The following is a 22495-nucleotide window of genomic DNA, read 5'->3' as shown; positions in this document are numbered from 1 at the left end:
TAAACCATTTCCTGGGTGGAAAGAAATGCTTGTTCTGTCTTTTCATGGGTTTGTCATAGTATAATCCTAAAAACAGTTAACAATGTCTCAAAAAAGGCTGACGCTACGACCCAGATCACTGTACCGTCCATTGTGCGTATTTCTATAGTGCTTTATACAGTGGCGTAACAGAAAATGTGGGGGCCCCTCTGCAAGCCATGCTGAGGGGGCCCCTCCAACTCGGCAACAAATCATGGTTCGTGCTACACTATGGGCCATCCTAGATTATCAGGCTTGCACAATACGCATGAACGTGCTGCTGAAGGGTTATGCCGCGCACTGTACTAGGAGAAAGATATAAATATGTATTTTGTTGCAATATACAGCACACATTCAGAGAAAAAATTGGCTAACAAGCCAGAGTGTTTGCAATTGTTTTGTAGGATAACACCAATACAATACATGCAAGTCACCAACAGTGCACAGGAACATTAATGCTTTGCTATTAAAAATCCCATGCCACGTTGAAAACATGTCCCACTGACTGTACAATGTACACCAGTGAAGACACTTGATAACATTACGGTAAAGCATGCCAGGTTACATTTAGACATACCTGGACTGGTTGCACAAAAATTCCAGTCGAAGCAATAACACTCATCAAGATGAAGCCCGGGTCTCTGCGGCCTCTAACAACACGACCACACTCTTTAAAATCTGCACAAAACTGATCAATCCCGTTGCGGTCTCCACCTCTCCTGTTACCTCCTATGTGCTCTGTATGGCTCTGGCATCTCACTTCTCTGCTAAAACTCAGAACATCCTGTCCACTATCTCCTCTTCTTCTCCCTCTTCCTCTCTCGGCCCCCCTTTGGCCATCTCTACCTCCCCTCCTCCTTTCTCCTCTTTCTCTCCGACAACACCTGACAAGGTTTCTAGACAAGTCCAATCCTTGAAAGTGTCATCAAAAACAGGTTCTCCCCTGCTCCTCTAGAACCATCAAGGACCATTTTGACACCCTTGCTGCAACCTTGGCCGATTTCTGTAATCACTCGTTCACCACTGGAACATTCCCCTCTCCCCTTAAGCACTCCCACTCTTCAAGAAGCCGTCTGCCGATCCTATCTGTCCGGCAAACTGTCGCCCAATCTCCATCACCCCTTTCCTGGGCAAACTCTTGGAAAAAAGCTGGCCATCTCCCCGCTTACTCTCCACTTTGAATCTGTTGGTTGTCTCCATGGCCATCAGTCTGGCTTCAGAGCTGTCAGAGGCACGGAAACTGTTCCCTTGAACACCCGTGAAGATCTGCTCTCTAACCTTGATTCCAGCATTCCTTCATCCTCGTCCTCCTTGATCTTTCCTCTGCCTTCGTCACGGTCAACCACGAAATCCTGATCAATCGGCTACATGAGAACCTGGGCATCACGGATCAGGTCCTGGAGTGGCTGACCTCCTTCTTCTTGGACTGCCTGTCGCAGGTCCAACTTGGTCCCTTTCTCTCCACCACCTCTCTCTCTACCTGTGGCATTCCCCAGGGCTCTATCCTCTCACCCTGGTTTTTCAACCTCTACTTGGCCCCTTTGGCCCACCTACTCTACCTTTCTCCTCTAACTTTCAGCGTTATGCGAATGGCACTCAGCTTTCCTTCAGACTCCTCATCACTCGCTCATTCCTGACTGTCTATCATTCAGGATTGGTGCGCGTCCAATGATCTCTGCCTAATGACATTAAGATGGAGATCCTTCTCATTGGGACCCCTACCCCTACGTTCCCTCTCTCACCCTTGGGCCCTCTTCCTTTGCCTTCCTGCGAGGCAAAAAACATTTTGTGTCATCTTCGTCTCCCCTCTCTCTTTCTCTCCTCGCATCTCAGACGTCGCCAAGAAGTCCCACTACCTACCAGCTTCTCCTCCTCAAAGGGATCTTCCATTTCTCACTTTCCCCCAGAAGCTTACTGTCTCCAGAGACCTGTTTCTCTCTACGCTGGACTACTGCAACAGCCTCTTTCTCAAGCTGCCTTCCGCTACTCTCCGCCCCTCTACAACGAATCCAGAACAGGACTGTGAGTATTTCTTTGGCCATGAGCCCAGGGATCATATCTCTACAGCCCTGACATCTCTCCACTTGCTCCCAGTGGTTGCAAGAATCAAGTTCAAGACTCTTTGCATTGTCCACAAGGCTTTCTGGGGTCGGGCCCACACGGTTTATAGTCATAAAGTCGAATTAAATAATGTCGAAAGTCATTAAGTCGAAAAAATAATGTCGACCAAAAAAAAATAGAATGTCTTTTTTACTACATTTTTTATTCGAAATGGGGGGTTCCCCCCTCCACCGCTCCCTTTTTTTTTTTTTTTTTGGACCTTTTTTTTTACATGCGGAACCCAAAAAAAACATATAAATAAAAAAAGAAAGCATTCAATTTTTTTTTTCGACATTATTTTTTCGACATTATTTTTTCGACATGACTGCCCACCGGCCCACACTACATCCAACGCTCTTCCAAAATACCTTCTTTCTCGAGCCCTTACCCCAGTCTCCAACTCACTAAGTGCTAGAGAGTGGGGGTAGATCTCTCTTCTCCGCAGATGCCTCCCTCTGGAATGGCCTCCCTGCCCCTCTCAAACTTTAGCGGACCAACTGATGTTCCGGAAGCAGCTCAAAACTTTCCTCTTCTCCTCTGCTTTCACTCTCCCCCTCCCCTGCTGACCTACCTGACCTATCTGTCTACTGTACCGACTGGTTGATTGGCTACCCTCAGAGTCTCACTGAGTCCAGGCTCTTCCCTGATCAGTCCCCCTTGCACTGCCTCTGGCCTACCATGCACTTAGGGGCTGTAACTGTAACCCTACAGTCCCTTGTTCTCCTTGCACTACCCAGAGCTGCACTGCCCTGGCTGCACTTACTCAGAGCATAACTGCCCTGTTTTCCCCTCCCTTCTTCCTTGCACTTCCCCCCTCCCTTTCCCCTTGCATTTCTCGTTCTCTCACTTGCACAATCTGAATGACACAAGGCCTAGTAAGATCATTTGTCTTGTCCTCCCTCTATCTTCCCTCCCTTGCTTGGCGCGCCTAGAAACACATGTGTACAAGCATGTTATAATAGGCTTATATCATATTTGATCACAGATGCCCCAAAAAATATACAATGCTGCAGTAAGAGGCGGCTAGACTAGCAGCACCCAAATGCCAGTCTAGCCAGGTAATTAAACTTAGCAGGACTGCTTTATCAGAAATACGCAGTTAAAAAAAAGTCATACCGAACTGAGGAGTAACTAGACTGGCTGCACCAAAATGCCTCTCTAGCCACTAATACCACATATCATGCCTGCGTAGCTTGGACATGGACAACCATTATGATTTATCGCACAATCCCACCCCCCACTCATCCCCTCTCCCTCCCAAGCTCTAACCCAACCTCCAAAATCAGCTCCTTGGCCCAGAATTACCTTCACGTCCCTCTTCCTTCTCCCAGAGCTTACGTTTGAGGCTCCTTGCCTTATAGGTAAGTACTGGGATGAGGAAGAGTGTGATTAGGAGTAATGAAGATACAGGTAGCTAAGTCCCCAGAAATGTTGGGCTATATTGACTCAACCTGGCTGACCTTCAGAGCAGTTGCCGGACAGAACAGGAAACAGATTTTAAATGGCACCTGGGTTTCGCTGTTAACAAGGGCCCAGCAATTACTTACGTAAAGCATTTCACTGTTAGTAACTGCATTCAAATGCCAATTTAAATTGTGATGTGGGTTTAGTACTTTCATGCCAGATAAGTGACTGGAAGGGTAGAAAGGGAACAGGAGACCGTTCATTCTCACAGCAGTTCATAAGTGGATGCTTTCACACTTAAAGTAGAGAGTTAACTGCTTGTAACATTGAAGCTTCACTAGAATAGTCTCATTAAAATACATAAAGAAGTTAGATGCCCCCACACAAATAAGTGTGCCCCTCCCCCACAGTCAATGAAGTTAGCGCCTCTCCCAACATTTGAAGGATCAGCCTCCCGAAATGTAGGTTTTGTTGCGTCCCTGAACACAAGCACACACACCATTCACCATATACACGCATGCACACTCAGCCATCCATACATTTAAGTGTGCACTCATTCACCATACAGGCACACTCACTCGCGCCTTGAAACACTTCTGTATAGGCACGTTATAAATGCCATATCACATCATATCCATACATTTATGTGTGCACCCTTTCACCATACAGACACACACACCCAGGCACCCATCCACACATGTAAGTGTGCACCCTTCCACCATACACTCACACAGGAAGCCACTTATACATTTAAGTGTGCACCCTTTCACCATGCAGGCACACCCAGCCAGCCATCCATACATTTAAGTGTGCACCATTTCACCATGCAGGAACACCAAGGCAGCCACCCATACATTTAAGTGTGCACCATTTCACCATACATGCCCACACACACACACACCCAGTCACCCATACATCTGTGTGCACCCTTTCACCATACACTCACACAGGCAGCCACCTGCACATTTAAGTGTACACCCTTTCACAATACACTCACACACGCACACGTCATGGGGCTAGAGGAGCCCTATTACTTCAAAAAGAAATTGTTTCTTTTTGAAATCACTCTGATTTCATAAAGAAATTATTTCCGTTAAGGACCGAACCATAACGGAAATTATTTCTTTATGAAGGCAGAGTGACATCAAAAATAAACTATTTCATTTTGAAGTCGTGGGGCTCCCCCACCCCATGGCATGTAGGCCTCCAACCTGGGGTCTTCCATGTCATGGGGTGGGGGGAGCCCTCAGACTTCAAAAAGAACGTTTCTTTTTGTAGTCACTCTGCCTTCATAAATGTCTTGGTGAAGGCAGAGTGATTTTAAAAAGAAATTGAAAATAAAAATTGAAAACATATTTTTGTTCATTTTTTCTCTCCAAGTGGGGCCCCCTCCCAGGACATGTGCTAGCGGGGGCCCCCGGCCCACGGAGGCTGTGGGTGCTCCTGTTACGCCAGTGGCTTGATACTGTTTTAACCCATTTCTAAGCGCTCCCTTTCTGGCAGATGAGAATGTGTATGATATATTATGATATGGCATTCATAACTCACCTGTAGACAATGTGCTCGAGTAGAGAAGCCTGGCACCGAATGCAGTTTTCCCGGGTCCTAGATTGGTAGTTTAGCCACTAAACCAGGCGCTTTTTTAGAATGTTTCTCGCCGGAGCATGCAAAGCTGTCAGTTGCAAACCCATCTTTAACACCCACCTGCATGCAAGTCACTCATACCCATGACATCAATACAAAGCAGAGTGCATACACAGGTGCCATGCATGTGCTATGCTGATTTCCAGGCGCGGAGCCTATGGCAATACATCAACACACGATACAAAGCACACGACAACACAGATTTTGTGGCAAATTAACCGCTGCAGGCTTTATTATTTTACACCATATAATATTTATCCAAAGGCTCAGGTGGGTGCTTTTCGGCACGTCAGGGGCAGAAAGGATGGATGCCTTGCATCACCAGGATCACAAAGTAAAAACCAATATTGCTCTCAGGTCCGTGTGACGTGGAACCTGTCATAATTGTCTTTTGCCCCAGGTGGGTGTTACCGCTCCCTGTGTCTTTAAGGCACAGGCCTCTCCGCATTAGAGGCGTGTTATGTGACGAGGGGCTGGAGGGAGGAGGTTTGGCACTAAGACGGCAGTTTCAGTTATACAGTTAATAAGGAAGAGGTGGTTGGGGGGGGGGGGGAGGGGGGTGTGCCTGCCTGCCTGCCTGCTCCGGGCTACGGTCAGTGTGCATAGGACCAGCCATTATTATATTCCAAGGTCCGTGAAAGTAGGACCTGCCATCCTTTGTAATGGCGCCACCTTTTTGTGGTTTGTGGGTAGCCTTCCGCATGACCCTTGCCAGTGCACCTGAGTGGATCCACTCCCGCTTTGGTCCCCCCATAAGTACCTTTAGATGCATCCTCTGCCTGCTAGGGCATTGAGAATGTTTGTAGCAAATCCCTGCATGCCCTGCCTTTACTGATAAATGTACCCCATCTTTCTGAAAAGCTCATTCCCACTTAACCTTATTCCTCCATGTCTAATACCTTTCAAACTTCCTCCTTGCTTCCGCTAAATTTGGCTGTAGCTTTTTTCACTTTTGTCCTAACTATGTCTTCTGCCTTATTGAAGAGGGCCCCTTGCCATTGCCTCCTGGGTAACATTTCAGACAAAGATTTCGGTGTCCCTCCAACACATGTGCATACATCATAAACCAGCTGTTTACTCCCTAACGTCACCAAATCATTGCCCCGCAGCTATATCACTAAAAAGCCAGGGGGTTCCCTGAACCCCACTAGGTCAGCCAGTTTATCATGTACATCTTCCCAGAGCATGCCCGGCCAACCCCCTACGTGCAGTGATTGTTCTTATAAAATATCATTCCTGTTGGGTGTCCTCCAACCATCTTCGCGTTCGTGACACAAAAGAGCGCCCCACAACCCAGGCCAACCTGAAGGGGCTGCTGTCACCTGCCAAGAAAATATGCATTAGATAAGCTCCTGCCATATGTATTTTCTGTAGCATTCAGATCTCCAGCCCCCAGTCTGTTTGTGTTTTTGTGAGCTCAGGAACCGCCCTGTGATGCTTACTGGGCAGCTGTTATTGTCCTCTATATGATATAAATTGATGAGCCTTACTTTCCCAAGTTGATCTGTTCTGGATTTCTACAGTACAATTGACAAACTTGTCTTACCCATGTGGACGTCTGCCATGGCCAGTCCATCTTCTGCTGTTATAGCTTTTGCTAAAAGCCCCCAAAGGAAGCCAGTGCGAATGCTGCTTTAAACAACTTTTTCTCATATTCATTGTTACATATAACATCCAATGTATGCAGCACTATTCTATGTTTTTTAAAATTGAAAGGGTGCCTCATATTTTTTTGTTACCTTCCAACCTAGCCCACCCTTCCAGGGCATATCAGGAAAAGCTGGCTTTTCAACCAATACCTGGCAACTTTCGCCCACTGCATTGCCATTTTCTGCTGAAATTTCCAGTGCTACGCTGACAACACTCAACTCATTTCAAGTCTACCCTCGGCCACCTCCTCTCCCTCTCTCATCTCTGATTGCCTAACTGCCATTCAAGACTGGTGTGTCGCCAATGATCTTTGTCTGAATGCCAGCAAGACGGAGATCCTCCTCATCGGCACACCTTCACCATCCTTTCCCCTCACTCTCTGGCCGGCTTCCCTTGGCCCTCCTCCTACCCCCACCTGCGAGGCTAAGAACCTTTGGGTCATCTTTGACTCCACACTTTCCTTCTCCGCCCACATCTCTGAGGTCTCTAAAAAGTCAGACTTCCTACTGCACCTCCTCCGAGGTACTCTGCCTTTCCTCTCCTTCCCCCAGAAGCTCATGGTATCCCAAGCTCTGGTTCTCTCTAGGTTGGACTATTGTAACAGCCTCTTTCTAAATCTACCTGCCTCTACTCTCCGCCCTCTGCAACTAATCCAGAACAGGACTGCAAGACTTGTCCTTGGCCTAAAGCCCTGGGATCGTAGCTCTCCATCTCTGAAATCTCTCCATTGGCTCCCAGTGGATGCAAGGATTAAATTCAAAACCCTCTGCATTGTCGACAAGGCTTTCTGGGGCCTGGGTCCAAAATACCTTAATCTATCACTATACAAATACCTCCCCTCTCGAGCTCTTCCCTCCTCTACCTCTAACTCTCTCAGGGTCAGTTGTTTTTCAAATAAACGAGCTGGGGATATATCTCTGTCTTCGGCTTGGGCCTTCCTCTGAAACAGCCTCCCTGCCACTCTAAAACATGAGGAGAACCATCTCCGGTTCCGGAAGCACCTCAAGACCATCCTTTTTTCTTCTGCCTTCACTCCCCCTCTCCCCTGCTGATCTGTTCTGTCTTGGCCATGTGCACCTGGCCACCCTCTGTCGTCTGGGCCCAGGTACATGCTCACACTGCCGCCCTCTCGCACTGCCTCCGTGCCACACCTTGCACTGGGGTCTGTATCTATACCCATACAGCCCCCCATTTTTCTTACTGCACTTATCAGACCTACCCTGTCAGCTGCCTTAAACCTAGCACTTGCAAATTGCTGGCTGCATTACCACTGTTTGTTGCCTTTATTTATTTATTATTATTTATCTGTTTCGCACTTTCCACTTCTCCCCCCTTCCATGCACTTTTCCCCTCCGCCTCTCCCATGCACTTGCACGTTCTCAATGTGTCATGATGCATACTCCGAAACCCCCGTAACTGATGGGCCCACCCCAGTCACAAGCACCCCTAAGGGCTTATCAAGCCCCTAAGAGGTGCCTTAGGAACCCCTGGACTCAGTCCTGGCGCTGTTGGCACCAGGCTCATAATAAGTGTTGAATTGCATGGGACTACTTACTCAGCCTAGTGAGGCTGAGCCTTTCTGCATATCCAGGGTGTGGCTGAGGGACTACTTTGCCTGAAAGGCAGGGTGTGATTAAGGGACTACTTTACCTTGAACTACTTACAAAGCTATTTAAACCACACCCTGCAGGCAGAACACGCTTCACGTTATTCTGCACTCGTGCAGCGTAACGCTCACTGTGTCTGTCCTGTCCTCGAACTGCTACAACCACGCCAGTTCAGAAATTCCATCCATTGGTACATGAGAGAAGAAAGAGAAGAGAACAGGAGTCAGTACAGCAACGAAGGCCTTACCTGCATCATTCCATCCCATCGGTTTCACCTTCAGCTGTTCTCCGGACCGCCGCACTTGCTGAAAAGAAGGTATCCGCTCTGGCATCCAATACTCACCCAGGGCCAGCATTCTTCCGGAATACGTTGGAGTGTTTCATCCATTCGCCATTCCGGAGCCACGCCGCATCTGCAAAGAAGGAAAAGAAACAGCAGGTTAGTCGCGCACGGAGGAAAAAACAGTCATTCAGACATTGAACGCCACTCTCTCGCGCTAATACTTGCCTGAAGGAAACCTGCTCAGCATTTTATGAAGAGGCAATCCTCCATTCAAAATCCTCTCGAGACTGCACCTGAAAGAAAAGACAAAACACAGCTCAAAACTTGGGCAATAAAGACTTCAAGCACCTATACCAAGCAACCATTGGCATAGAGACTTATCTGTTTGGCCCAGCTTTCCTAGACTCAGCAACAGCCCACTGGATCAGTGAAGTAACTAGATCCGGGCAGAGTGTGCTTACTGCGCCCCTGCCAGAGATTGCAGGACGGAGAGCCTACCTCACAAAAGTCTAAGGTGAGACCGAAGTGGAGTAGGGCATCAGTAGGTTAAGGATGTGGGTTCAATCCAGTCCCACCCAGTAGCTAATATCTTCTCTCGATCTTGCAGACCAACGCCTCTTTTGGGATAGCAAGAGAGAAGTTGCAGCAAGCAGCATCATCCAATCAGTGCAACGCCAGAGCAGACATAATTCGTGCAGCCACGTGCTACGCCCCTATGGAGACCAGGTGAGCGTGACACAATGTCACTGGGCCTAGTAAGATCTCTGTTTTGTTCTCCCCTGTTCACCTTACTTGCCTTGTCACACTCTGAAACACTTGTGTACAAGCGCAACAGAAATAAAAATATCAATATCAATATCAATATCTTACTTGTTCGCTGTGTGCCGTATCCGCGCCCCATGTTAGTTCACAAAATATGCCACTGCTGAAAGGTGTAATACCGTCCAGGATTCCTTCTTATGCTGCTTGAAAGCTCATCCCAAAAACCTGTGCACATCCTTTTCTCTTATCTCTTAGGTGTTATTTACCCTTGTTATCTGTTTAGATGTAATGATGCACTTACTGTATTGTTGTGGTGTTCTTGAGGTGTAAGTGTTGCTAGCCAGCTCCATTAACACCCCTTTTGGTGCCTCTGGCAAGTTCCCATTAGTTCCATTATTTCTGGCACTCCTGCATGGTGTGCATTCTTCTGAGCTTTCCCTGCCTCTGGCCTCGCCGATCAGCATGGCGTGGTTTCTGCATCGCTTTGATCCTTCAGGACCAACCGAGCCTGTTCTGGCACTGCTGTCATCAGCAGCTCTGCGTCCTGTCTGGCAGGGACGTCATTTCACCAAAATGCCAGGGGTAGCGGAAGTGACATCACACAACCTTTGACCCCCTAATGACATCACAGGAAGTGATGTCATTTGACCCCACCCCGAAGTGATATCTCGGGAAGCGATGGAACACGACCTTTCACCCGTTGACAAAACAGGAAGTGGCATCACATAGCATTGTACACTATGAAAAATATGGTTACAATATCACTATAATGTGATGTATACATTTCATACAAGAATGTATCGCCATATGTATCGTTAAGATCTGTGTGTATAGGCCCATATCATCAAATTACTGTGAATGCAAGCAGACGTCCAAGGCCAAATGATAATGATGTGTTATTATATAGCATTTTTACGCTGAAGCGCTTTATATAGAAAAAATAAACACCCAATGTCGCCCAACCTGTTTTGGTACTCATTTATCAACCTCAGAAGGATGAAAGGCTGAGTTGAGGCGTTTAAGAACAGAATAAATCAGTGACTCACCCCCTGAAGTGTGCCTGAAATAAACCCTTAATGAGTCTAGCAATTATTGTATAGAATTCCAGAAAGACACATTATTTGGTATTCGTATTCTTTCTTATTTATGGTCAGTGCCGAAAGTGTTAGACTTGTGGCACTCCTGTTCTTATTTTTCTTCTTTTTTTTTTTTAAGGGTCCTGAAAAAGAAAGTCAGCCACTCCAGAAGTAAAGAGCCACATGGTGCTGGCCACAGCCCAGGAGATTGCATTAAAAAAAAAATGAATTTAAAAAAACATTTTTTTTAGAGGTCAGAGTTCGCAAGGTAGACATCAGAGGTCGCAGTTGCGACCTCTGGTGACCCCTAAATGACGTCCCTGCTCTCTGGGACGCCTGACAGTTTCCCACTGTAGAGATATCATTCTGTTTGCTAGCAGTATGCTTTGCTTTTACTTCAATATTGTGCTTCATTGCCCTGAGTACGTACAGCACCACCTGGCATGATGTAGATCGCATATTAATTATGTGTACCACTGCTACATTGTCTGACCATACCGCCATCTCTTCATTCTCTACTCCACAGACATATGGTAATCCAGATGGGAAACGTGATGTTTCTGGTCCAACCGTTTGCTTGCCATGCCTGGGGCACACCACTTTTGCCCCAGAATTTCCCCAAAATCTTCGCTGCCTGCCACATCAGTGAATAACACTTGCGTGTTCTCTTGATTTAATGGCGTGTGCCATTTAAAGACCCATTGAAAATCTTAACAAATTCTTTTAACACTCCCATTCGTTTTTCACTCGATGCACCTTAAAAACGCTTGCCCATGTTGCATTATTGTGGCCGCACAATTGAGCATCCCTGCCAGTGACTGCGGCTCCTACACTGTTGTGTTACCTGCCAGTGACTGCGGCTCCTTCGCTCTTGCGTTACCTGCCAGTGACTGCGGCTCCTTCACTGTTGTGTTACCTGCCAGTGACTGCGGTTCCTTCACTGTTGCGTTACCTACCAGTGACCAAAGCTCCTTTGCTCTTGCGTTACCTGCCTGTGACTGAAGCTCCTTCGCTCTTGCGTTACCTGCCAGTGACTGCGGCTCCTTCACTGTTGCGTTACTTGCCAGTGACTGCGGCTCCTTCACTGTTGCGTTACCTGCCAGTGACTGCGGCTCCTTCACTGTTGCGTTACCTGCCAGTGACTGCGGCTCCTTCACTCTTGCATTACCTGCCAGTGACTGCAGCTCCTTCACTCTTGCATTACCTGCAAGTGACTGCGGCTCCTTCACTGTTGCGTTACCTGCCAGTGACTGCAGCTCCTTCGCTCTTGCGTTACCTGCCAGTGACTGTGGCTCCTTCACTGTTGCGTTACCTGCCAGTGACTGCAGCTCTTTCGCTCTTGCATTACTTGACAGTGACTGAAGCTTCTTCACTGCTGCATTACCTGCCAGCGACTGCAGCTCCTTCGCTCTTGCGTTAGCTACCAGTGACTGCAGCTCCTTCACTGTTGTGTTACCTGCCTGTGACTGCAGCTCCTTCTCTCTTGCGTTACATGCCAGCAACTGCAGCTCCTTTGCTCTTGCATTACCTGCCAGCGACTGCGGCTCCTTCACTGTTGTGTTACCTGCCAGTGACTGCGGCTCCTTCGCTCTTGCGTTACCTGCCAGTAACTGCAGCTCCTTCGCTCTTTCGTTACCTGCCAGTGACTGAAGCTCCTTCACTGTTGCATTACCTGCCAGTGACTGCAGCTCCTTCGCTCTTGTGTTACCTACCAGTGACTGCAGCTCCTTCACTCTTGCATTACCTGCCAGCGACTGCAGCTCCTTCACTCTTGCGTTACCTGCCAGCGACTGCAGCTCCTTCACTCTTGCGTTAGCTACCAGTGACTGCAGATCCTTCACTGTTGTGTTACTTGCCAGTGACTGCAGCTCCTTCGCTCTTGCGTTACCTGCCATTGATTGCGGCTCCTTCACTGTTGCGTTACCTGCCAGTGACTGCAGCTCCTTCACTCTTGCGTTACCTGCCAGCGACTGCAGCTCCTTCGCTCTTGCGTTACCTGCCAGTGACTGCGGCTCCTTCACTCTTGCGTTACCTGCCAGTGACTGAAGCTCCTTCACTGTTGCGTTACCTGCCAGTGACTGCAGCTCCTTCACTCTTGCGTTACCTGCCAGTGACTGCGGCTCCTTCACTCTTGCGTTACCTGCCAGTGACTGCAGCTCCTTCACTCTTGCGTTACCTGCCAGTGACTGCGGCTCCTTCACTCTTGCGTTACCTGCCAGTGACTGCAGCTCCTTCACTCTTGCGTTACCTGCCAGTGACTGCGGCTCCTTCGCTGTTGTGTTACCTGCCAGTGACTGCGGCTCCTTCACTCTTGCGTTACCTGCCATTGATTGCGGCTCCTTCACTCTTGCGTTACCTGCCAGTGACTGCAGCTCCTTCACTCTTGCGTTACCTGCCAGTGACTGCGGCTCCTTCGCTGTTGTGTTACCTGCCAGTGACTGCGGCTCCTTCACTCTTGCGTTACCTGCCAGTGACTGCGGCTCCTTCGCTGTTGTGTTACCTGCCAGTGACTGCGGCTCCTTCACTCTTGCGTTACCTGCCAGTGACTGCAGCTCCTTCGCTCTTGCGTTACCTGCCAGTGACTGCAGCTCCTTTGCTCTTGCGTTACCTGCCAGTGACTGCAGCTCCTTCACTCTTGCGTTACCTGCCAGCGACTGCAGCTCCTTCACTCTTGCGTTAGCTACCAGTGACTGCAGATCCTTCACTGTTGTGTTACTTGCCAGTGACTGCAGCTCCTTCGCTCTTGCGTTACCTGCCATTGATTGCGGCTCCTTCACTGTTGCGTTACCTGCCAGTGACTGCAGCTCCTTCACTCTTGCGTTACCTGCCAGCGACTGCAGCTCCTTCGCTCTTGCGTTACCTGCCAGTGACTGCGGCTCCTTCGCTCTTGCGTTACCTGCCATTGACTGTGGCTCCTTCACTGTTGTGTTACCTGCCAGTGACTGCGGCTCCTTCGCTCTTGCGTTACCTGCCAGTGACTGCGGCTCCTTCACTGTTGTGTTACCTGCCAGTGACTGCGGTTCCTTCACTGTTGCGTTACCTACCAGTGACCAAAGCTCCTTTGCTCTTGCGTTACCTGCCTGTGACTGAAGCTCCTTCGCTCTTGCGTTACCTGCCAGTGACTGCGGCTCCTTCACTGTTGCGTTACTTGCCAGTGACTGCGGCTCCTTCACTGTTGCGTTACCTGCCAGTGACTGCGGCTCCTTCACTGTTGCGTTACCTGCCAGTGACTGCGGCTCCTTCACTCTTGCATTACCTGCCAGTGACTGCAGCTCCTTCACTCTTGCATTACCTGCAAGTGACTGCGGCTCCTTCACTGTTGCGTTACCTGCCAGTGACTGCAGCTCCTTCGCTCTTGCGTTACCTGCCAGTGACTGTGGCTCCTTCACTGTTGCGTTACCTGCCAGTGACTGCAGCTCTTTCGCTCTTGCATTACTTGACAGTGACTGAAGCTTCTTCACTGCTGCATTACCTGCCAGCGACTGCAGCTCCTTCGCTCTTGCGTTAGCTACCAGTGACTGCAGCTCCTTCACTGTTGTGTTACCTGCCTGTGACTGCAGCTCCTTCTCTCTTGCGTTACATGCCAGCAACTGCAGCTCCTTTGCTCTTGCATTACCTGCCAGCGACTGCGGCTCCTTCACTGTTGTGTTACCTGCCAGTGACTGCGGCTCCTTCGCTCTTGCGTTACCTGCCAGTAACTGCAGCTCCTTCGCTCTTTCGTTACCTGCCAGTGACTGAAGCTCCTTCACTGTTGCATTACCTGCCAGTGACTGCAGCTCCTTCGCTCTTGTGTTACCTACCAGTGACTGCAGCTCCTTCACTCTTGCATTACCTGCCAGCGACTGCAGCTCCTTCACTCTTGCGTTACCTGCCAGCGACTGCAGCTCCTTCACTCTTGCGTTAGCTACCAGTGACTGCAGATCCTTCACTGTTGTGTTACTTGCCAGTGACTGCAGCTCCTTCGCTCTTGCGTTACCTGCCATTGATTGCGGCTCCTTCACTGTTGCGTTACCTGCCAGTGACTGCAGCTCCTTCACTCTTGCGTTACCTGCCAGCGACTGCAGCTCCTTCGCTCTTGCGTTACCTGCCAGTGACTGCGGCTCCTTCACTCTTGCGTTACCTGCCAGTGACTGAAGCTCCTTCACTGTTGCGTTACCTGCCAGTGACTGCAGCTCCTTCACTCTTGCGTTACCTGCCAGTGACTGCGGCTCCTTCACTCTTGCGTTACCTGCCAGTGACTGCAGCTCCTTCACTCTTGCGTTACCTGCCAGTGACTGCGGCTCCTTCACTCTTGCGTTACCTGCCAGTGACTGCAGCTCCTTCACTCTTGCGTTACCTGCCAGTGACTGCGGCTCCTTCGCTGTTGTGTTACCTGCCAGTGACTGCGGCTCCTTCACTCTTGCGTTACCTGCCATTGATTGCGGCTCCTTCACTCTTGCGTTACCTGCCAGTGACTGCAGCTCCTTCACTCTTGCGTTACCTGCCAGTGACTGCGGCTCCTTCGCTGTTGTGTTACCTGCCAGTGACTGCGGCTCCTTCACTCTTGCGTTACCTGCCAGTGACTGCGGCTCCTTCGCTGTTGTGTTACCTGCCAGTGACTGCGGCTCCTTCACTCTTGCGTTACCTGCCAGTGACTGCAGCTCCTTCGCTCTTGCGTTACCTGCCAGTGACTGCAGCTCCTTTGCTCTTGCGTTACCTGCCAGTGACTGCAGCTCCTTCACTCTTGCGTTACCTGCCAGCGACTGCAGCTCCTTCACTCTTGCGTTAGCTACCAGTGACTGCAGATCCTTCACTGTTGTGTTACTTGCCAGTGACTGCAGCTCCTTCGCTCTTGCGTTACCTGCCATTGATTGCGGCTCCTTCACTGTTGCGTTACCTGCCAGTGACTGCAGCTCCTTCACTCTTGCGTTACCTGCCAGCGACTGCAGCTCCTTCGCTCTTGCGTTACCTGCCAGTGACTGCGGCTCCTTCGCTCTTGCGTTACCTGCCATTGACTGTGGCTCCTTCACTGTTGTGTTACCTGCCAGTGACTGCGGCTCCTTCGCTCTTGCGTTACCTGCCAGTGACTGCGGCTCCTTCACTCTTGCGTTACCTGCCAGTGACTGTGGCTCCTTCACTTTTGTGTTACCTGCCAGTGACTGCGGCTCCTTCGCTCTTTCGTTACCTGCCAGTGACTGAAGCTCCTTCGCTCTTGCGTTACCTGCCAGTGACTGCAGCTCCTTCACTCTTGCGTTACCTGCCAGTGACTGCGGCTCCTTCGCTGTTGTGTTACCTGCCAGTGACTGCGGCTCCTTCACTCTTGCGTTACCTGCCAGTGACTGCGGCTCCTTCGCTGTTGTGTTACCTGCCAGTGACTGCGGCTCCTTCACTCTTGCGTTACCTGCCAGTGACTGCAGCTCCTTCGCTCTTGCGTTACCTGCCAGTGACTGCAGCTCCTTCACTCTTGCGTTACCTGCCAGCGACTGCAGCTCCTTCACTCTTGCGTTAGCTACCAGTGACTGCAGATCCTTCACTGTTGTGTTACTTGCCAGTGACTGCAGCTCCTTCGCTCTTGCGTTACCTGCCATTGATTGCGGCTCCTTCACTGTTGCGTTACCTGCCAGTGACTGCAGCTCCTTCACTCTTGCGTTACCTGCCAGCGACTGCAGCTCCTTCGCTCTTGCGTTACCTGCCAGTGACTGCGGCTCCTTCGCTCTTGCGTTACCTGCCATTGACTGTGGCTCCTTCACTGTTGTGTTACCTGCCAGTGACTGCGGCTCCTTCGCTCTTGCGTTACCTGCCAGTGACTGCGGCTCCTTCACTCTTGCGTTACCTGCCAGTGACTGTGGCTCCTTCACTTTTGTGTTACCTGCCAGTGACTGCGGCTCCTTCGCTCTTTCGTTACCTGCCAGTGACTGAAGCTCCTTCGCTCTTGCGTTACCTGCCAGTGACTGCGGCTCCTTCACTCTTGCGTTACCTGCCAGTGACTGCAGCTCCTTCACTCTTGCGTTACCTGCCAGTGACTGCGGCTCCTTCGCTGTTGTGTTACCTGCCAGTGACTGCGGCTCCTTCACTCTTGCGTTACCTGCCAGTGACTGCAGCTCCTTCGCTCTTTCGTTACCTGCCAGTGACTGCAGCTCCTTCACTGTTGCGTTACCTGCCAGTGGCTGCAGCTCCTTCGCTCTTGCCATACCTGCCAGTGACTGAAGCTCCTTCACTGTTGCATTTCCTGCCAGTGACTGCAGCTCCTTCGCTCTTGCGTTACCTGCCATTGATTGCGGCTCCTTCACTGTTGCATTACCTGCCAGTGACTGCGGCTCCTTCACTCTTGCGTTACCTGCCAGTGACTGCAGCTCCTTCACTCTTGCGTTACCTGCCAGTGACTGCGGCTCCTTCACTCTTGCGTTACCTGCCAGTGACTGCGGCTCCTTCACTCTTGTGTTACCTGCCAGTGACTGCGGCTCCTTCACTCTTGCGTTACCTGCCAGTGACTGCGGCTCCTTCACTCTTTCGTTACCTGCCAGTGACTGCAGCTCCTTCGCTCTTTCGTTACCTGCCAGTGACTGAAGCTCCTTCGCTCTTTCGTTACCTGCCATTGATTGCGGCTCCTTCACTCTTGCGTTACCTGCCATTGATTGCGGCTCCTTCACTGTTGCATTACCTGCCAGTGACTGCAGCTCCTTCGCTCTTGCGTTACCTGCCAGTGACTGCAGCTCCTTCACTCTTGCGTTACCTGCCAGTGACTGCGGCTCCTTCACTCTTGCGTTACCTGCCAGTGACTGCGGCTCCTTCACTCTTGCGTTACCTGCCATTGATTGCGGCTCCTTCACTGTTGCGTTACCTGCCAGTGACTGCGGCTCCTTCGCTCTTGCGTTACCTGCCAGTGACTGCAGCTCCTTCGCTCTTGCGTTACCTGCCATTGATTGCGGCTCCTTCACTGTTGCGTTACCTGCCAGTGACTGCGGCTCCTTCGCTCTTGCGTTACCTGCCAGTGACTGCAGCTCCTTCGCTCTTGCGTTACCTGCCAGTGACTGCAGCTCCTTCGCTCTTTCGTTACCTGCCAGTGACTGAAGCTCCTTCGCTCTTTCGTTACCTGCCATTGATTGTGGCTCCTTCACTCTTGCGTTACCTGCCATTGATTGCGGCTCCTTCACTGTTGCATTACCTGCCAGTGACTGAAGCTCCTTCGCTCTTGCGTTACCTGCCAGTGACTGCGGCTCCTTCACTCTTGCGTTACCTGCCAGTAACTGCGGCTCCTTCACTCTTGCGTTACCTGCCAGTGACTGCGGCTCCTTCACTCTTGCGTTACCTGCCATTGATTGCGGCTCCTTCACTGTTGCGTTACCTGCCAGTGACTGCGGCTCCTTCGCTCTTGCGTTACCTGCCAGTGACTGCAGCTCCTTCGCTCTTGCGTTACCTGCCATTGATTGCGGCTCCTTCACTGTTGCGTTACCTGCCAGTGACTGCGGCTCCTTCGCTCTTGCGTTACCTGCCAGTGACTGCAGCTCCTTCGCTCTTGCGTTACCTGCCAGTGACTACAGCTCCTTCGCTCTTGCGTTACCTGCCAGTGACTGCAGCTCCTTCACTCTTGCGTTACCTGCCAGTGACTGCAGCTCCTTCACTGTTGCATTTCCTGCCAGTGACTGCGGCTCCTTCACTCTTTCGTTACCTGGCAGTGACTGCAGCTCCTTCGCTCTTGCGTTACCTGCCAGTGACTGCAGCTCCTTCGCTCTTGCGTTACCTGCCAGTGACTACAGCTCCTTCGCTCTTGCGTTACCTGCCAGTGACTGCAGCTCCTTCACTCTTGCGTTACCTGCCAGTGACTGCGGCTCCTTCGCTCTTGCGTTACCTGCCAGTGACTGCGGCTCCTTCAGTGTTGCGTTGATGGCTGTTTACAAATCTTGCGCCTTTTCTGTAGGGATGCAGCATTCTCCTTCAGTAGAGTCCATTTCTATACCCAACCCAGGTATGAGTCTTCTAAAGTGCCAGTGGTATGCCCCAGCTCTTGGTTATTTCCACAAATTTCTTCAAAGCCTTTATGCATAAATCAGGCCCTTCTGGGCCTATAAACAGAAAGTCATCTAAGTAATGGACGACCCATATTTCTGGCATAGATTTTTGAAGTGCCCATTGCAAAAAAGCAGCTCAGTTTCTCAAAGAGCGTGCATGATATGGCTCGGCCCATTGGTCGGCATTTATCATCATAAAATGTGTCCTCAAAATGAAAACGCAGCCAGGGATGTGAGCTTCTGTGAGCTGGTGATAGCCTGAAGGCAGGTTGTATATCTGCGTTTACCAGCAGGCCCCTTTTACCGCTTTCTTAACTACCTCAATTGCTTCCTGAAAACTATTTACTGACCTCTCTGGTGGGTAAGATACATGAGGACTCAATCTGTGTTCCCCGTTCTCTTTTTTTGGGAACCAAGCCCAAAGGTGAGCAGATGTATTGCGTGAAAGGCAAAACTAACCAAGGGCCACTCAACCTTCCCATACGTAATTCCTTCTTTAGTTTTCCCCTGACTATGCTGGGATTGTCTCGTGCTGACTTGAGGATACTTTGTGCACCAAATTCTATAAAAGGGATGATAAAACCGCATGTAAAGCCCTGTCTGAAAGAATTGCTGACTTCCTTGTCTGGGCATCTCTGTAACCATGTTGCCATTGCCTGCAGCTTAACTGTTGACTTGCCCTGTTCTGCTAGGTTCATGATTTCCTTAAGAACGCCCTTGATACACTTGGTGATACTGTGTTCCCCTCCACATTTGCCATAGTGGTGTTCATATCTGCATTCCCTTCCCCATTTGCAAAACCCTTTCTCAAAGCCCCAGCATATGCTGTATTTCCACTGTGTGTGCCGCCCTGTGCATTGGGCAGGGATTGTGCTGCGCTGCGGTCAAACATCTTTGCCCCTCAGGGTTGCCTTTTACGAAAGGACTACTACCAGCCTTTATTTTGCTGGTAATGGTTGTCATTTGATCTGTATGTGTTCAGGTAGTGCTGTCTCCCAGTCTGCTGTCCTGATGCATATCTGTGCTTGTGTGTTCTTCCCTTGTAATACACTAAGTATGCAGAGGTTTGCTTCCTTCTCTTCCTAGCACGGTTCTGGGTAACTAGGTAAACTCCCTATCATAATTGAGCCAAGCATCCCCTCCGAATGACTGGTAAGCTGTAGGCACTGTGTTTTGATATGCCAATAATCCTGGAAATCTTTCTAAAATTATTGTTCCTAGAATCAGAAAGGCTGCTATCCAATTTCTAAACATATCTTCCACTGGAACCTTATTCATAGTTTATTGCCTTCTTTTCATCCTCCTTTTTGTCCTTTTTAGTGATATCAAACCTCCTCTTCTGATGTTCTAGTAATGAAAATATCTTGATAAATTACTGCCTCCAACTCTTCTTTTTAATTTTCTTTTCAATGTGAAATGCCCTTCATTTTCCATTTACTTATCACCCAATGCTTTTATATGCTCTCTCTCCTCCTCTCCACTGGTGTCTGGATCATCTGTGTCAGAAGAATCTTTTTTCTTACTTTTCCTCAATTTTGTAACACATTTTCAATTTTTGTTCAACATTTGTTTATCCTGCTCTACTTATTTTTAATAACATTTACCAGCTCTCCCTTATCAGTACCTGATTTTTCCTCCTTGCCCCTCCTTCTGGCTGCACAGTCCGCTGCAGCCTCGCAGCGCCATGATTCTTCTTGTCCGTGCCACCCTTTTTACCATGGCGGACTGACCTCCTCTATATCGGAATCACCGGAATCCTCATTGCCGCATTCACGGCACTGGCTAGGCGACTCTCCTTCACCCAGTCACGGCCGTACTTCCGCTCTGCTGCTGCTGCCCAGGTTAGCAGCTGGTTCTGCTCCTGAGCCGCCATGAGGACCCCAACCTGGCCCACCGCAAACTCTTACTTTCCCTGGCAGCAGAACGAAAGAAGTCATTTTTGCCCAAGCACCGTACAGTACTCGAGTGCGAAAAAACTCCTTCGCAACATAGACGTGCCCTGTGCAGAGCACTGAAATATGAAAAAAACCCAGCTGATAATCACGATCGCTCACCGTTCAGAGCGCGACGTGAAGACCAAGCCAATTTCCTCTTGTAGGCTTCGCAAGTGTGCCCTGTGCATAGCGTGATGCAGAAGACTGTTCCTGTATTCAGTCTCTGAAAGATCCTACCTCTGACTCTCCTCACCTGGATCTTCCATGGAGCTGTCCTGGGTGACTTGCTTTTTCTTACTTCTCTCTTAGATCCTTCTTCCTTCTTTTCTTTCTTTTCCTTTTTCCGTTCGTGGAGATAAGGACGAGCTCCCCCAGAGGTCACCTTGACCGAGATGGAACTACGGACAAGGGGATCTCTGAGAAGCCAGCCTGTGAACAGGGAAAAAGCCAATGTTGGCAGAAAAAACCCTGTGCTGTGTGGAGGTACCACAGGTTGTCTGAGTAATCTCTGATGTTGTGGCCATGAGATTTACAGTCTCCATGCAGGTAAGTGAATAAGGTTGAGTAGGTGTGTGAAATAAAGGAAGAAAAAATTAAATGGATGCAGTAGGAACTGAGGGAGAACCACCCGATCACAACCGCAATCAGCTGGGAAGAGAAAAGCACACGGGCGCAGAAGGCAACAGGAAACAGCCGCTCCTGTGTGAAACTATAGCGTGGAGTGCAAAGAGAGAGAGCACTGCGCGTGTCGGCTGGCTCTGCGAGTAGGAACGTAGGATCCGAGCCCAGCCAGGAACAGATTGTGGAAACCAAAAGGAGAGGAAACAGGAATAGCTGACTCCGGTGGGGCACCAATGAAAGAGCGCAGGTCAGCTACCTCCCAAAAGGTAAAAAAGACCTTCCAGGGGTGAAGCGTGACAGTGACTTCCAGCCTCTTGTACTTATGGAGATGAAATGTCCTAAGACCCTTACCCCCTTCCTGGCTCCTGTTGTATGTGGCCAGATTGCCCCTCTGGCCTCCGTGAGCCCCCCCGTCATAGAGCACACACACAGATGTGATCGCAGTCCGGGCTCCACGGTTGCTCTGATGCGGCCGTTGAAACGCCCCATTTATTACAGGCACACACAGCAGAGTTACGTCACTCCGCTGCGTTTGTGCCCTTAAAGGGGCAGGCACCACACCCCTCCTTTTTCATAACAAACAACAAAGAAGTTAACTACAAACACTTCAAGAAAAACATTCAGGGGTCCAATAGATAGTCATTCAGATGGGCAGGCTTCCCCTTCCCGACCCTTTGGGGATACCTCCTGTCCGCCTCCCGGATCGGGCCCTCCTCACCTGCTTCCCCCCGACCTGGGGAACTTTGCGGATGGACCAGGCCACCGCCCTCGTCAGTGCGAGTGCGATATTGATCGCATCCAGAAAGAGTTAATGGAACCAAGTCCAGTAATATCATGGGGCGATATAGAGGAGTTCCTCCCTTCGCAGGGAGCAACTTCAGGGCCATTTAAAGTTACATTAGATGAGAACTTCGAGATAGGGAGCATCATATATAGGATCAATAAAGCCTATCAGGTTATGAGAGCAAGAGGTGAATCAGGATGCAGGGGAAAAGAAGATTGATCTATAGTCGCCCAATCACAAGCCGAAGAAGGAAGTTTGTTTAGTCTTGAGCATAGAGCCCTGTCCTTAGACAGGCTGACTTTAGATAAAGGCGAAAGAGAAGAGAGCCATACTGGCTGGGGCTAGATATGTCAGATGAAGAGGAGCAAAGAAGTTCAGTGCATGCAATCCGAAGGATGTATGCAGACAGACAAGGATGTACGATGGTCTGATCTAGAGCAGCCTAAGGATAGGACACCAGATCCTATAGCATATCCAGAGCAACCTAAAGGACGATCGCATAGTGAGAGGGGACAGTTGCCACCATATGTGAGCAGACTGAATTCATTGCCAGGTTGAAGGCGATCAGGAACCATTGTCCCCACTTTGGACAGGCAGACGATGGGAGCCCATTGTAGATTTGGG

General features: G+C 49.9%; 1 protein-coding gene across 1 annotated transcript in view; it reads left to right on the top strand.

Annotated features, from left to right (window-relative positions):
* The window catches only part of LOC138514391 (sodium-coupled monocarboxylate transporter 1-like), a 987363-nt gene that overhangs the window by 671731 nt on the left and 293137 nt on the right, over nucleotides 1–22495 (top strand). The window lies entirely within an intron of this gene.

Source organism: Ambystoma mexicanum, chromosome 12 (genome assembly GCF_040938575.1).
Source record: "Ambystoma mexicanum isolate Mex_15411 chromosome 12, UKY_AmexF1_1, whole genome shotgun sequence".
NCBI lineage: Eukaryota > Metazoa > Chordata > Amphibia > Caudata > Ambystomatidae > Ambystoma > Ambystoma mexicanum.
This window is presented reverse-complemented; position numbering and strand designations above follow the sequence as displayed.